A 14,551-nucleotide genomic window follows, 5' to 3' on the forward strand; every position below is an offset into this window, starting at 1 on the left:
GTCAAAGCAACAGTTATTTTAAACAGGTCACATGATCACAAGCCATTTTATAAAAACCTGAAAACATCCACACCATCTGAGTTAGGTACCTAGGCTCAAAAATCTGAGCACATGTAGCCTCTATATATATTTGTATAGAATGGAAGATCAAGAAGTTAACCACCAAATTGATTTTGCAGGCTGGAGTGGGACAAAAATCAGACTTAAAATCAGATCAAGGACACCCCAAACATTTAATAAAGTACAAAGGAAAAGGTGGGTTTTTCTTAGAAAAAAACCCCATGCTTTTTGACACTACGATGCAAAATATTACAGATACTGTATCCAAAATAACCTCAAGGTACAAATAAAGAAAACAACCAAACAAAAAATAGTTAACAATGTTATGAATAACACAGAAATCATCCAGAAGTTCAGTTCACAGGTCATGCTGTATAGAAATGAGATGAAAGATACTAATAAAACAGTTTAAAAAGTGACTAATTCCAATATCTTCATTATTGTACTTTCTTGATGCAAAGCTCCCACATAAGTTTAAATACAACATCACTCCCCTCTCATAATCAAGTACTGAATGGAGCAGGAAGACCTCTCCTTCCCTGCATAAACTAAACTATCTGCAGGGCACAGCAGACAATCCAAGCAACTTGTATATGCAAAGTCAGAAAGCCCAAGTTTCTCTACATAAATCTTCTGATTTATCTCAAGCAAGTAAGGTGTTTTTTTTGCAAGAGGAAGTGATAGCAGAAAGAAGACAGTGTTAAGAAGTCAAGAAAGGTTAGTGTATTTGAGACTGGACAACATTACACACATACAAAAGACAGCACATACCATTTAAGTAGTAATTTTACAAGTCAAAGACTGGAAGGAAGACCTCAACAGCTTTGTCTTAAAATAGCCAAGAAACCACAAAGACCAAAAAACCCCGACCACGAGACTCTCCACCCCTTTGCAAGCAAAGGAAAGCAAATTAGGTAAGTCCACTTTCTGTAGGAAAAAGAAAAACATACCCAAAAATCAGTGGAAGAAAGTTGGGAATGATTTCCACATACTGCTGTTGTTGCAATGCTAAACACTGCTAGTCACATGGACCAAGAATGCATTCCTGGTACTCACTACTATCATTTTCTAGCTGCAAATGTATTAAAAAGTTCAGAAAGTTAGAAAAGAAAAAAGCCTTTTATTTACACTGATATAGTTTTTCCACACTTGCTCACGAACAGCACTAGTACAGAGGCACATAGTATTACCAATATATTCCATTACTAGACTACTCAGACTTAAGTCCCACTAAAGTCTTTAAGACATAGTTAGATTTTAAGGTTGGTTTCAACTTTTTTTTTTACTAAACTATTTATACGCAAGGTAGATTTTATTGTGGTGGTGGAGCTGAAACAAATTCTGTTTTCATGCAGATGGATTTGACTCTCAGCTGAAAATACTCTTTTGCATTTAACAGAAATCTTGCAACACACTTTTAAGGATGATACATATAAATAGAATAGATAAGGAAGCACTTACCTGGGCAATTTCCCCATAATATTGAAGGAAGTCTTAGAAACAATTCTATTTTACTCAACTTAGGGAAAGCCAAAGATATGGATCAGGTTGTTTTGCTGTCCTTTTACTGTTCAACAGTATTCTAGAATCTTAACCTCACATTCTGATACTGTCCAGTTACACAGCAGTATAGCAAAAGCCTGACGTAAGTGTGACCAGTGAAAAGTTAGTGCAATAACCACTCTTCGAAAGCCTGGCCATGAACATGCACACAGGAATTTTAGTCAAGAAACTAGCCAAAACTCGTTATTTAATGGACAGTAGCTAGAACAATCAGCAGCAAATGACTCAACAATGAGGTGCTAGTATGCTATAAGTAGCATTTGCTCTGTCAGAACTGCCAGTGGACCTTCATGCTTTGTAAGGGAACTGCCTGGCTATGGTCCCAAGGCAATACCACTGAGAATGCCTACCAGGAATCCATGCCTGACTGCCAGCACTGTTTCAATGGCACTGTCTCTTTCTGTTCAGCGCAACTACTTATGAACTCTGGAAATGAAACAGCTCAACTGCAAGCCAGACTGTGTCCCACATCATTCAAGAAGTGATACCTGTAAAAACCAAATGGGATGCATCCTAAGACCTTGTTTGTTCCTGGTCTCAGCTTGTCATCTGATGTCACAACCTTCTCTCAGAAGAAAACAATTAAAAGAGCAATACATCTGTGGAATCATTCACAGCCCTTGTGCTAAGCAGTAAGGTCAATTCTAACAGCACCTCCTTCCAGCTCTATTACTCCTAACAGTTAAAAAACCCTATCTTAAAAATTCAATCAAGTCACAGAAACCAAGTTCTCAGCCCCTTTTTCAGTTCCTCTGCATCATCTAAGAACTTATTCCAGCTGAGGAGAATATGCACAAAGCACAGGATTAGCATAGCTCACAAATACTATCCAACCTCCCACCATGTGCATTTTGAGATGGGGAACACCAAGAACAATATCCTGCCCAGTTCTCAGGTAACAGAATATCTCCTGTGGGACAGTTGTAGCCAACAACACCTAAGAGCATGCATACAAACATAAACCTGAGTGCAGGAAGGAACAGAGCACAGAAAAATGTATTCTTCTACCTATCCAGTTTCAAATCAAGAAGCATTTCAGAAGCAAACATTCCAAGATCAATTCCCAAAAAGACGACAAGAGAGCTACACAGACAACTTTCAAAACTACTCATTGTTTGCAACTCAACTAGAGAACTGGAAGACTGTATGAAGAAAAAAAAAAAAGATTAATGTAACAACAGCAGAAAAAGTGTGCCTCAAAGATGACAAGGACAGCATTTAATGCATAATATAATGCTTCCTCTGCGGCAGACCTAACTTCCTCTTTTAAAATAATGTCCTGTTCCTCAAGACACTATAAAAGCTCAGCAATACAGAGAGGGCACAAATCAATTTTTTACAGAATGCAAAGTCATGGATATTATTTCAGTGCTTATTTTGATCATCTTTGAAAAGTAATAGATCAGAATTAGTTAAAAACATATTTTCTAAATACAATCTATAAAATATATTGGCAGCACAGCGGCAATAAAAATATAAAAACTACGTAATTATCTGTATGCCATTAAATACCAGGCTTCTGCATGCACAGCTAATGACAAAGTTTATCACTATTTACTGATGTTGAAATACCAGCCTCAAACCATACATTCAAACTAGTTCCACGTAGCTACACAGATGAGTTTTGATGCACACAGAGCCAGACTGCTGCTACCCTCCCCAGGGAAATGTTACTTATCACATTATGAATGTAAGCAGAACTTCAGAAATTACAGCAGAAATATTAAGAAAACTAAGAGCATCTATTACTGGATCTTCACAGAGTTGTGTTCTTCAGTTTAATAGATGACTGCATCACAGTATTACAACTCTCCACAATGAGTCATGTCAGGCAAAATTTTAAGTTTTCTTTTCAAAAAGTGAACTAATACTATAATATTTTAAATAGTTAACCATCTACATATTCCAAATTCTGCTAAAAAACCAAAACAATTTCATACCCTACATACTACCATTTTAAACAATGGCTATCACTATACTCCAAAAAGTTTGATAATTCACTATGAGTGTCTTGGAATAAACAGACATAATAAAAGGCACTGATTTATGACGCACAGTATCAAAATACAAAATATTTAGTCATGTTGCAAAAACAAGAAAAGCCCTACTTTTGAACATAAGTTAGTTCGATATTCTTGTCAATAATACTGCCTGAATCATGCTAAAATACCAACAGTTCATTGCAATCCAGCAGAAGTCATTTTAGGAATGAAGCAGCAGCTGCTGAATCTATCAGTAGGCTATGCCTTCTTAACTCTTATGGGCACATCGTAATACAGTGAAGGCATGCGCAGTTGTAAACCCAAATATTTAAGTCCACACTGGAAGGCAAAAAGAATGCAGACAACATGAGGCCAGCTGCAATTTTCACACTTTCATAAGAGAACAACTGATCCTTTATCTTGCTTTTCAACTCACTCTAAAATAGAAAAAAAAAAAAACATTTAGGCAGCTTTAACTAGAACAATGTACTACTATACAAGACACATCAACATACTGTAGCATTTTACCATGTTTCCTCAGATCATGTGTATAGAAATGTTGTTCTCAAATGCTACAGCCTGTCAAGAGTTCTGTTAAAGAGCACGCCAGATTAACCTTATGCCAGAAAGTTAATAATGAGCATAACTACAAAAAAAAAAAAAAAATTCTGGTCTCCTACTTTCAGGTGATGCACATTCTAAACTGAAGGAAGACCATGTACCTTCAAGATCAGAAAAATAATGCAGGTGGAATTCAAGCTCACAAGCAGTTATACTAACCTATACAAAATGAAGTCACTAGATAAAGTCTTAGGAAGACATTCCTTTAAAGCACATTCTCCTGTTTTACAAATACAGTCCTATTTTATTACTGGTTAATGCATCTCTTAACACTTAATTGTAAAGAGACATGAAGTTGGCCCATGGTCACATTATACAGGACAAAATTTGTGTTGCTATTTTAAGAATTAGAAAGTATACACTTCACAAGAATTACTGGAAAACATTAATCATCAGGAGTAATAAATAATGAGGAATAATTTAAAAAGTGAAAGATAACATCATAACTTGCCTTGTGTACTGCACTCAAATCAGTTAGGCCATAAAGCAAGCAACAACAGGTTCAATTTAAACTCTTTCCATGACAAGGATAGCAAGATAGCGTGTACATTAAATCACAGTAATTTGTATCAAGTGAATGTTGTTCTCCTACACTATGTGTATTTTAAATCTAAAGGCCACACAAAGCTAATATACTTTAATGACCTAGAAAATAATAGACACATAAAATCACTCCCTAAGCTTTCAGGCCTCACAGTCAGTCTGAGCTAACTTTCTTCATCATACCCGTAAATACATTAACTACCTGATCCTTCAGGAGAATGAAGATTGACACCTCTTTGCAAAAAGAGAGGCACCCAAGTAATCACAGTTCAAAAAGGAGACATCACTGACGTTGGAAGTGCATAGTCTGAAAATACTTTGTTTACTCTGTGCTGGACTTTCAACCTCACAATGCACGCCAGTCATTCCAGAAATATTCTTTTCCGGCTGATAAAAGATAATCTAAGATTCATTATAAAGTAGTAATAACTAATCCCAAGGGCCTTTTTTTATTTTAACTTGTGGGTTTTGAGAACCTTCTGAAGTTTTTGCACACATTCAAGCTAAACAGACATAAACAGTATCAAAACAAAGTTTCATTCAAGCTAATTACGAGGACAGTGCTTTTGGGGGGTTTGCCTTCTCTTATTTTTAACTAGAACATCTCTGATTTTCACTTACTGGGATAGGAAGCACAGAAGGTTAAGCTGTATACTGCACAATCAACTGGACAGCAGTTAACACAGAGCATTTTTCATAAAGACACTTTAAAATGTTTCACTTTAACAACTGTGATGTGGATATGTGGGTCCTCTTGAAAATTTCACTCATTTCCCTACTGTTTCCATTTTCTGCTCTGCAAGCTGCCAGAAAGGAAGAAACACTCACATTTTTCTATGGGAGCCTCCTCCTGCCATGTAATTGCTGAAAATGAGACTTCTCACTTTTGCTGTGCTTCTTAGAAAGTATCTCAGAGGTCTCTAATCCAGAACAACTGAACATTTCTTTATGAAAATAATTTTTTCCTTCTACGCTAGGCAGGAATTTATTTCTGGCAGTCACATCAATCTGACAAACAGCCTTTCAGTTTCACAGAACTGATCATATCACTAAGTAACTTATTAACAGACACAACAGAGTAGAGGTGAAATAGTGATCTTCTCTTACCCAGCTTCAGCTAGAACTGTTCTGACCTGTGACACGCTCACAGATGGATAAAGTTTCAGCAAGTATTACTGCTTTGCAAGGTTACTAGTGACTGAAAACTACTGACTTCCCTCCTCCACCCCTAAACAAAATGCCCCCATTTAATAGACAGAAGAACTATCAGACACAACTACTGTTGACTAAACTCCAGAGTACCAGAAATGTGCACTGATACACACAACTTGCAGAACACTTTTCCAAGAACAGTGTGCAATCACCCGTGTTTCTGTCAAAGCCACTCAGACCCACTCCTTCAAGTAAAGGTCATTCTCTTGAGTCATGCATTAAAGATCTAAGTGACAACTTCCTTGGAGAACAGAGGTCTGTATGTCATTTTTATTTAAAGGCTTAGAACAACCTAAAATGAGTTTTTTCATCAGGGGAGTTTTTTTTAAAATGCATTATAAACCACATTTGTGCTAAGTCTTTAGTCACCTGTGAAGAAGAATGATTACTGACACCTTGAAAGTCCAAACTAGCATTGGTGTATTAAAACAGATTCTAACAATGGTTAATTCAATTTTAAGTAGTGAAACAAGTTCACAGTGATCTTTCTAGCAAGGAGAAGAGCAAGAAGCAAAATTACTAAGGTAAGGACAAGTAAGTGTTTAGCATGTTTGTTTGAGGTTTTGTGCGTGTTTTTCTTACATCTAGACTCCAATGACCTTTATATATAGAAAATCAACTCAAGCATGGTTTAGTGGTGGACTTGGCAGCGCTAGGTTAATGGTTGAACTCGATCTTAAAAGTCTTCTCCAACCTACGTGATTCTATGATTCTATAAATAAAGACAGCTTGGAATGCTTGGTTTCTGGCATAGAATCAATATTCCTATGGCCTCATCACCATACAGGCATGAACCAGGCAAGTCAGGATGAAATCAAGAACAGCCCATACACAGGTGAGAAACTGCTCAGGAACAGCCAGCAGTGTGGTATCAAAGACTGAGGCTTTAAGTCCAGACACAGTCCATAAGTACTGTACGTCCCACAGAACAATTGTGAGAAATTTCCCTGGGCAGTGAACACTGTCCTTGCTTCTGCAGGCAGCTAGAGTAGATATTGCATTTATTTTACACAGGGTCTCAGAGTTAACACAAATTTAAGAACTTAGGATCTCATCTTCATTTACTCTTCAGCAACAATATGAGAAAACATGAGGGAACACTCTCATAGTCATAATGAAATGGTTTCATATTTGTTAGAGTACTTCTCTTCTTACCTAATTCAATACTTCTTGTTCTAAATTATAAAAGAGTAACAAGCAATGAGCTCAGAGACAAAGTAAAAAAAAAATCCCATGGGATTAAAATTAAGGCAATTAGTATGCAAACACAGTATTTCTGCAAAGCTAATAAGCTTCCCATGCCAATTTCACCTCTGGAACATCATCATTAGGTGGCAAAAATCAGTCTTGTACCTAAGATGTTTGAAAGTATGTTTTCCACGCTGAGCTAGAATCCATCCCCGTTTTATAAAGCAGCTTGTCTAAATATGTACAGATAACATTATCATCTAGATATGAAAATGAAATTATTTACAAAATCACAGGGCAAAGTATTTCCTGCAACAAATTCTGAAAGTCTTTTCATGCTCCTAAGATGCAAACAGCAGCCTAGAAAGGAGTTTGTCCTTATTTTTTAAAATGCCTTTACATCCCAGAAGTAAGAGAATCTTAAATTCTGCAAAACAGTACATGATCTAGGAAGATGTATAGAAGGATGTAGCTTCTCTTCTTCTTTCAGCAGCCCCCAACACATCACCTCTTCAATTTTATCAATTTGGCACACTGTGGATTATGCTGTTAACTGGATCACAGAATTTATATGGATTTAATCTTGCCCATCTCTGCTTTTTTTATGAGTATTTTTAATGCGCAATAGTCTAGTGATTTCTAAAGCTATTTAAGGATAATTCCGTCAGGAAAGTGTAAGGGGGGGAAAAAAAGTTCTCCAGGCTCCACTTTTACTAATACTATCCCTTTAGGGGACCCTACAAGGAAAAAAAAAAGCCCACTGAGTAGAACATAGAGTTCTTGAGACTGGGTCAGCACTGTCAGAGATGCAAACACAGACTATTCCAGGCCTAGCAAACGCATCTGTACAGAGATTAGAGACTGAACAAGTATTTAAACATCACATGGGGAACTCTACTTCCTTCAGACAACCTGCACATTTGTTTTGCTGATGCTATCTTCAATACCAACTCAGTCTGCGGTGACATCACATCTTTTTCACTACTGGTATATCACAAGGATCGATTCAGCAACTTCACAGTTAAACATAAAAGTTACACTACAAATCTACACAACCTTTGACAGAGAGAAAAATCTGTCGAACATAGTTTCAATATACTTTCCCAGTGATTAAACCAATCAAATCAGCATTTTAGACAGAGTATTTCACCATAATAATAGACATTAAAGAAATCCACAGACATCAAAAGAGCACTAGGGCTTTTTTCACCACTGATTGAAACAATACAGGGCAAAACTGTCTTAGCATAATCTCTAAATTCTAAGAAGAATAAAATTCCACATTCACAAAACCCCCCACATTATGAACTCTGTGTTGCAAAGTTAGCATTTTTCACACTATGCAGTAATTCACTCAACACTTATTTTTGCACTTAGCAGGCAATTTTATTACATATATTGAAGGAATTTAACTGCAAAGGTGGTATCAGAGTAAGAATTCAACCATTTGAGATGGGACTGTTTTATCATCAATGCTTGATACATACTATTATTATATATAGTATTATATATACATACTATTATTATATATACTATTATTACTATAATACTACATATTATTTGCACTTCTAACACTATTCAATGATACAGCCTTTAAAATACAATTTTACAAGCAGATAATGCAAATTTGCCAACTACAGTTTCGGTAAGGTTTGCAATTGAGTCTTTTGGACACTTCTGAAAACATTTTTCCTTTTACCATGACCAAATGGATTTCAGAAAATGAAGTATAATTTTGCACAGAGTAATCCTTGACGAGTTTACAGTAACTTCCTTGAAGAACCAGCAGAATTTTTCACAAATCACTGATACACAACTGTACAACAGCAGAACTAGACACTACTTGCCCAACAACAATTTTAGTTTGGGCGAGCAATAAAAGTTCAAACATTGAGACTATGATCACATAGAATAAACTACCTTTTCTGTGCTACAGGTGGCAGTTCTTAAGGTAGAAAAGTGGGAACATGATGCCAGAATTTGCATCAAGATGAAATCTACCCATGTATCATGCAACAAGCTCTACTTGGAGCTTTTCTTTCGGGAGAAAACTTTTCCCTCCTACTGAAGAGCCACGAAGGCAACACTTAAAGTAACCACAAGAAGTAACTTATTGCACATCTTGACTGTAAGCACAGAACAGTTCCACTTTTTTAAAATTTACTTTAACCCAGTATTGAGGACAAAAAGACACCAGGAATAGTACAGGTCCTACCAACTGCTAAGTCTTTGGGAAAAGGGAAGGACAATGAGACAATCACAGCAATGGCAGCAGCAAAGGACCCTATGCCAGCAGTGGGCAGAGGGCTCTCACTATCACATGAACAGAGGTTTCTGCCAGGCCCCCTACTACTGCTCCCAAAGCTTTCTGAAGGGTGAAGTTATCAGAGAGGATGAAAGATGCCAATGAGCTTCCCTCCAGCCCCTTTCTGAATGTGTGTTTCAGACAGCATGTTTTTCCACTTCAGATCTACATTTGAGAAAAATGATATTTCTATATAATTTCTATATTTATATTTAATTCTATATTTAACTTCTCCAAGACTTTTTTTAGATGAAAGTGCAATACTGACACAAGTAATAAAACTTAGCAGTCACAAAACTGGACAATGATGTCACTTCTTGCTCCTATTTCTTTCTAATCCTGATCTGCTAGAAATCTGCTATTCTGATGTAATTAAACAGCAGGAAACAGTAAGGTGCTTGTATATGAACACAACTTGGCATTCTAAACACTTAAGTTGACAGAATACTGACACCCTCACATGACTATTTCATCAAATGCCAAATACAGTAATTAGAACAATACAACGTTAACATTGCAATAAGGGATGATAATTCTGATAATTTTCACAGAAAATGAGAACAATCCATATTCAGTTTATCATTTCCACTATGCAAGATCAGTGCATTTTTACCAGCAACCTGAGTTCTTGAACACTACAGTATTGACTTAAGTAAATATAAGAGTTCTACTACTGCGGATAGCAATTCCCTCACCAGACTCACTGTAATATTTTTGTATAAGAACTTTCACCTTATACACTGCTCTCTTGAAAAGACCAGAGGCAATGAAGATTCAGTCACCTTTTTGATAACATTTGTTTAAATTATTTTGATGAATTTTTGAGATTAGAAATTCAGTAACGGGTAAAAATTATATTCTGTGACTGTTCTTACATCATCCCTGGAATTCCTTCCCCACCCCCAGGCCTGTCTCCCCCCTCTCCTCCCCTCCTAAAATCCAACTAACTCACTAAGATGTAAGAAGGCAACAAATTATTTTCCTAATATTTAACGTTAGGACAGTTTCAAATTCTCATGTACGTCATCTTTCTCCATACAATTCCTGACAAGTACAGTGACAGCTCACAGAACAAGACATATCAAGAGCTCTTCACTAACAGATGGATTTTAAAAAACAAGTTCAACAAACAATCTATTTAACACCTTACACAAAACACTTCCACTAAAGCTGGATATAGCAAGTAACTAAAACTGCTACTTGGAACAAAATACAAAAGTGACTTTAATTCATTAAGATGTCAGAAAATATCAGTCAATATATCTGGATCAAGTTGCATAAAAATATTCTGCAGATACTTTTCTTAGTCTTTATATAATTTTCCTATATGAATGATTATAACCTGTTATAATGTTATAATAATTATTTATCACTATTGAATTTTAGTTCTTTCTCCCAGGGACTGATATGTTTAATTGTATAGTTATTACTAATTTCTCGTATTAACATATAAAAATAATAGGCCATTTTAAATGAACACTTTTTTAAAGTGATGAAGATACTTGCAGACTAACAAGAGAAACTTAAAATCCCTTGCTAATGTGAAGATCAACTATAACAGGCAATTACAGAGCAAGTTTCTTTACTGGCATTCCCTAACCTTGTAGACATTCCTTAAGGTAGAAAACATTCCATGTATGTACTCACTCAAAATCTGTGACAGCCAACTACCAAAGATATTTTTTGAATTCTTAAAGAGAACTTACCCATTATATCAACTTTTGTTTCATAATTTATGTCTTCTTAAACAAAATTAACCCCCACATAGAAATGGGTTAAACCTGACTACTCAGCAGTCTGCTGTCATTTCAACGTATTATTAACCCTTAGCAATAAAACACATCTGGATCACACCTTTTTATAAGGCTTGTTCATCTGACATTGCCTGATTTAGCTGTAAATCAACACATTTTCTTCTAGCAATTGCAGAGGAAGGGTGTGAAACATGACAAAATGGCTTATTAGTGGGGCCAGAAACAGAAATGGGACATTTCTGGCTTCGATAATTGTTTGCAACAAGTTCTAGATTTAATCAGCAGGGTCCTCAGTATGAACAGATGTTAATAGGAAGTTGTGAAGTACATTATTTCAGTTCTACTTGAAAATTCCATAACAAAACCATTGTTTAACATAACAGAAAAGGTGGAGTGTGATTATTTTGCAACCTTTGGCTTTATTTGTTACGTGAGTGACTTGGATTTTTCTTCTATTAAGGTGATGTAAATTACTTAATGGCTGGGATCTTCAGTGCCATTCTCCCTAGTATTTGCCTAACTGGCTTAGTCACTCAGATTTAACTCTGTCCCAGTTTGATAGGTTTTTACTTCCCCCTCCAGTGGCTGAAAACCATTTGAAGAAGGAAGGCAAATATGACCAGTAAAAATGAGACTAACACAGGATAAGGATCTTCAATTTAAAGCACAAAGAATTAACTATTTCTAGCTAGAAAAGCCAGTTGATTCTATTGAAAACCTTAATGCTGACTGAGTAGATAAAGGACCAAATTCAAACAAAGAAGCAACAGCTAAAAAACGTTAAGTGGTTTGGGGGAAACAAGGCAATACCCATATATTCTGATAGCCAGAAGACTGAGACACCCTTTTGAAAAATAAAGCCTCTTAAAATCAACCACAGTGAACCATTACCTACAAAAGGCATCACAGCCTTTGCAGTTTCACACAATACTTTAAACCAACAGGTGTTCTCTGCACCAAGGCTTACTTTACTGAGAAAGGAACAGGCTGCAACACACCAGAAGCTGACAGCAGCTTACGTCAATACACTATTCCATTGTAAAAAAAGTATTTTAAATTCAAACGTGAAGGCAACAGTCTCCAGATACTACGAAAGGAAGGCAGATTAAAGATGCAAAATTTGCCAGTGTTCTCTTTCACATTATTTTTCACACTCTTTTAAGAGATTAACAGCTGGTACATTACACTGCTTTCCTGAACTGTGGTTTATCTCTTATTAATACTTTTCTCACTGTCACCACATGCTGAGTCAGAGAAGCAGTGGTAGAAGGATGCTTCATTGCATATCATCTGAGTATAAAAACGAAGCCATTTTAAGGAAATACCTATCTGACAATCAAAATTGTACAAGGACAATAAACAAATTCCTTAGTGATACTTACCTTTCTGTTGTATGAAAGCAAAAAGTTTCTGTAACATGGATTTCCGTACGGTAATTTGACTATCACCCAGTGATATGAAAAATCACACACCAACCTAGGTGCAGAAAAACAGTTCTGTGTTCCACTATCCACCACACCCAACCAAGAATGGTATTAGTGTACTAAACAGGGATGTGTCTAGATTTTTATACAACTTATATGGAAAGTATTCCCTAGATTATGACCTATACTTTTGTTCTTCAAGATGATTTATCAAGTAATTTTCCCATTCCTCTATTTTAACAGGAAACTTCTCAGTGGAGAAAAGCTGATTAAAGACAATAAAATTGGAAGAGTGGTTGTTTCAGACATATTGTTTCCATAAACACCTAGAATTCATCAATTAATTTTTCTGCTCTAAGGTAATGTATCCATGTCTGGAGGGCACTGGGGGAACAGACAAAAACGGGCAATTTCTTCAGGATGGATTGGGTGTGATTCTACAACCTCACAAAACACTCATCTATCACATGAATGGTAAAGATATTAGACGTATGAAATAGTTTACATTTGCCAAATGGAGTGTACCTGTAATCCACCAGTAAAAAATAAATTGTACTACACAGACCGCTGTTCATCCCATTCTAAACACCTACAGCCCAGTAAAATATACAATACTAGTAAAAATGATAAAATGCAGAGACAGTGTCCAAACACGCAGGTGATTGTTTTCCGCCCCACAAGATAACAAATTCAAAAAAAACCAAAATCTTCCAAAATGAACAGGTAAGTCACTGGCTTCTTAAGACAACCAGCTTTAGTGCAGGAGAAAAAGAAGTATAGCCATATGAATTTTACAAGGTCACGTGACACTCCTGTATACAGACACTCCTCCTTTCCCTCCCACCATCAATGATTTCCCCCATGCAGAAAAGATAATATACCACTCTCCCAGTTTCATGAAAACCAACGCACGCATCAAGCTTGCTTGGGAGGCTCTTCGCAAACCAACCTGCCTTCAGTAAGTCATATGGCTAAAAAGCTTAAAAGATTTCAGGTTTGGGGATTTGGTGTTTGGTTTTTAACCCATCACTCCCTCTCGCACCAGGAACGAGGATTTGCGCGGTTTTTTCCGCGGGCAGCAGCGCGCTCCTCGGCGATGCCTCCGCCGGGGACCCGACTGCCTGCGGCTGCACAGGGTGGAGACTCACCCAGGCTGACATTGTCTGGATGCCACACACTACATCCCTCGCGCATCCCCGGCTCACTTCCCAGCCTCTTCCGAGGCATGTCTCTCATTCGGGGAAAACCCGGGGGGCACACACACACAAGAAGCCTCCACCACTCACGAGCACAGCACAGCCTCTCTGGAAAAAAACACCCGATTGTGTCTGGGGCGTGGAGGGGCGCAGGACACAAGCGTGGGCCAGTAAATACGCGCCCCTCCCGCACCCCTTCGCTCCAGTGCTCCCGCCCAGCCCCGGCGGTGCCTCGGGGGCCGAGGGGAAGCGGCAGGAAACGCCGCCCGCCGGCTCTGCCACCGCCGCCCCCCAGAAAAGAGCGACACGAAGGCGGCTCCGCCACTCACCTCGCCCCGGCTCCGGGGGAGCCCCGGCGGGCAGCGGCGACGCCCCACAGAACAGAGGGAAGAGGCACCGGGTTCGCTCCCGCTCGCTGCCGGCGGCGGCAGCCGGGTCCGCTCCGCCCGCAGACCCCCTCGGCGGCGGCGGCGGCGGCTGCTGCTGCTGCTGCTACTGCTCCTCCTGCCGCCACTAATGGTGGCCGCTGATACCGGTTCCTTTCGCCGCTCCCTTCCTTTCCCGTTCCTTGTTTCGGCCGAGGCGCGTCCCTGCCCGGCAGCGGAGACGCCGCTCCCCACACGCCGCTGCCGCCCCAGCACGGCCGCCGCTCCGGGCTCCCCCCGCCGCTCACTTCCGGCGCGCGGGCCGCGCCTCGCCCCGC

General features: G+C 38.4%; 1 protein-coding gene across 2 annotated transcripts in view; it reads right to left on the reverse strand.

Moving 5' to 3' along the window:
• Positions 1-14,249, reverse strand: part of RAPH1 (Ras association (RalGDS/AF-6) and pleckstrin homology domains 1) — a 91,798-nt gene extending 77,549 nt beyond the window's left edge. For both annotated transcript variants that reach the window (XM_042040787.1, XM_042040790.1), the window contains exon 1: positions 14,178-14,249. The gene's annotated coding sequence lies outside the window, so the exon portion shown is untranslated. The remainder of the gene's footprint in view (positions 1-14,177) is intronic.
• Between the last annotated feature and the right edge of the window lie 302 nt (positions 14,250-14,551).

The sequence above is a fragment of the Corvus kubaryi genome, unplaced genomic scaffold (genome assembly GCF_017639235.1).
Source record: "Corvus kubaryi isolate FWS band 111438036 unplaced genomic scaffold, C.kubaryi_AGA036_p1.0 37396, whole genome shotgun sequence".
Classification (NCBI taxonomy): domain Eukaryota; kingdom Metazoa; phylum Chordata; class Aves; order Passeriformes; family Corvidae; genus Corvus; species Corvus kubaryi.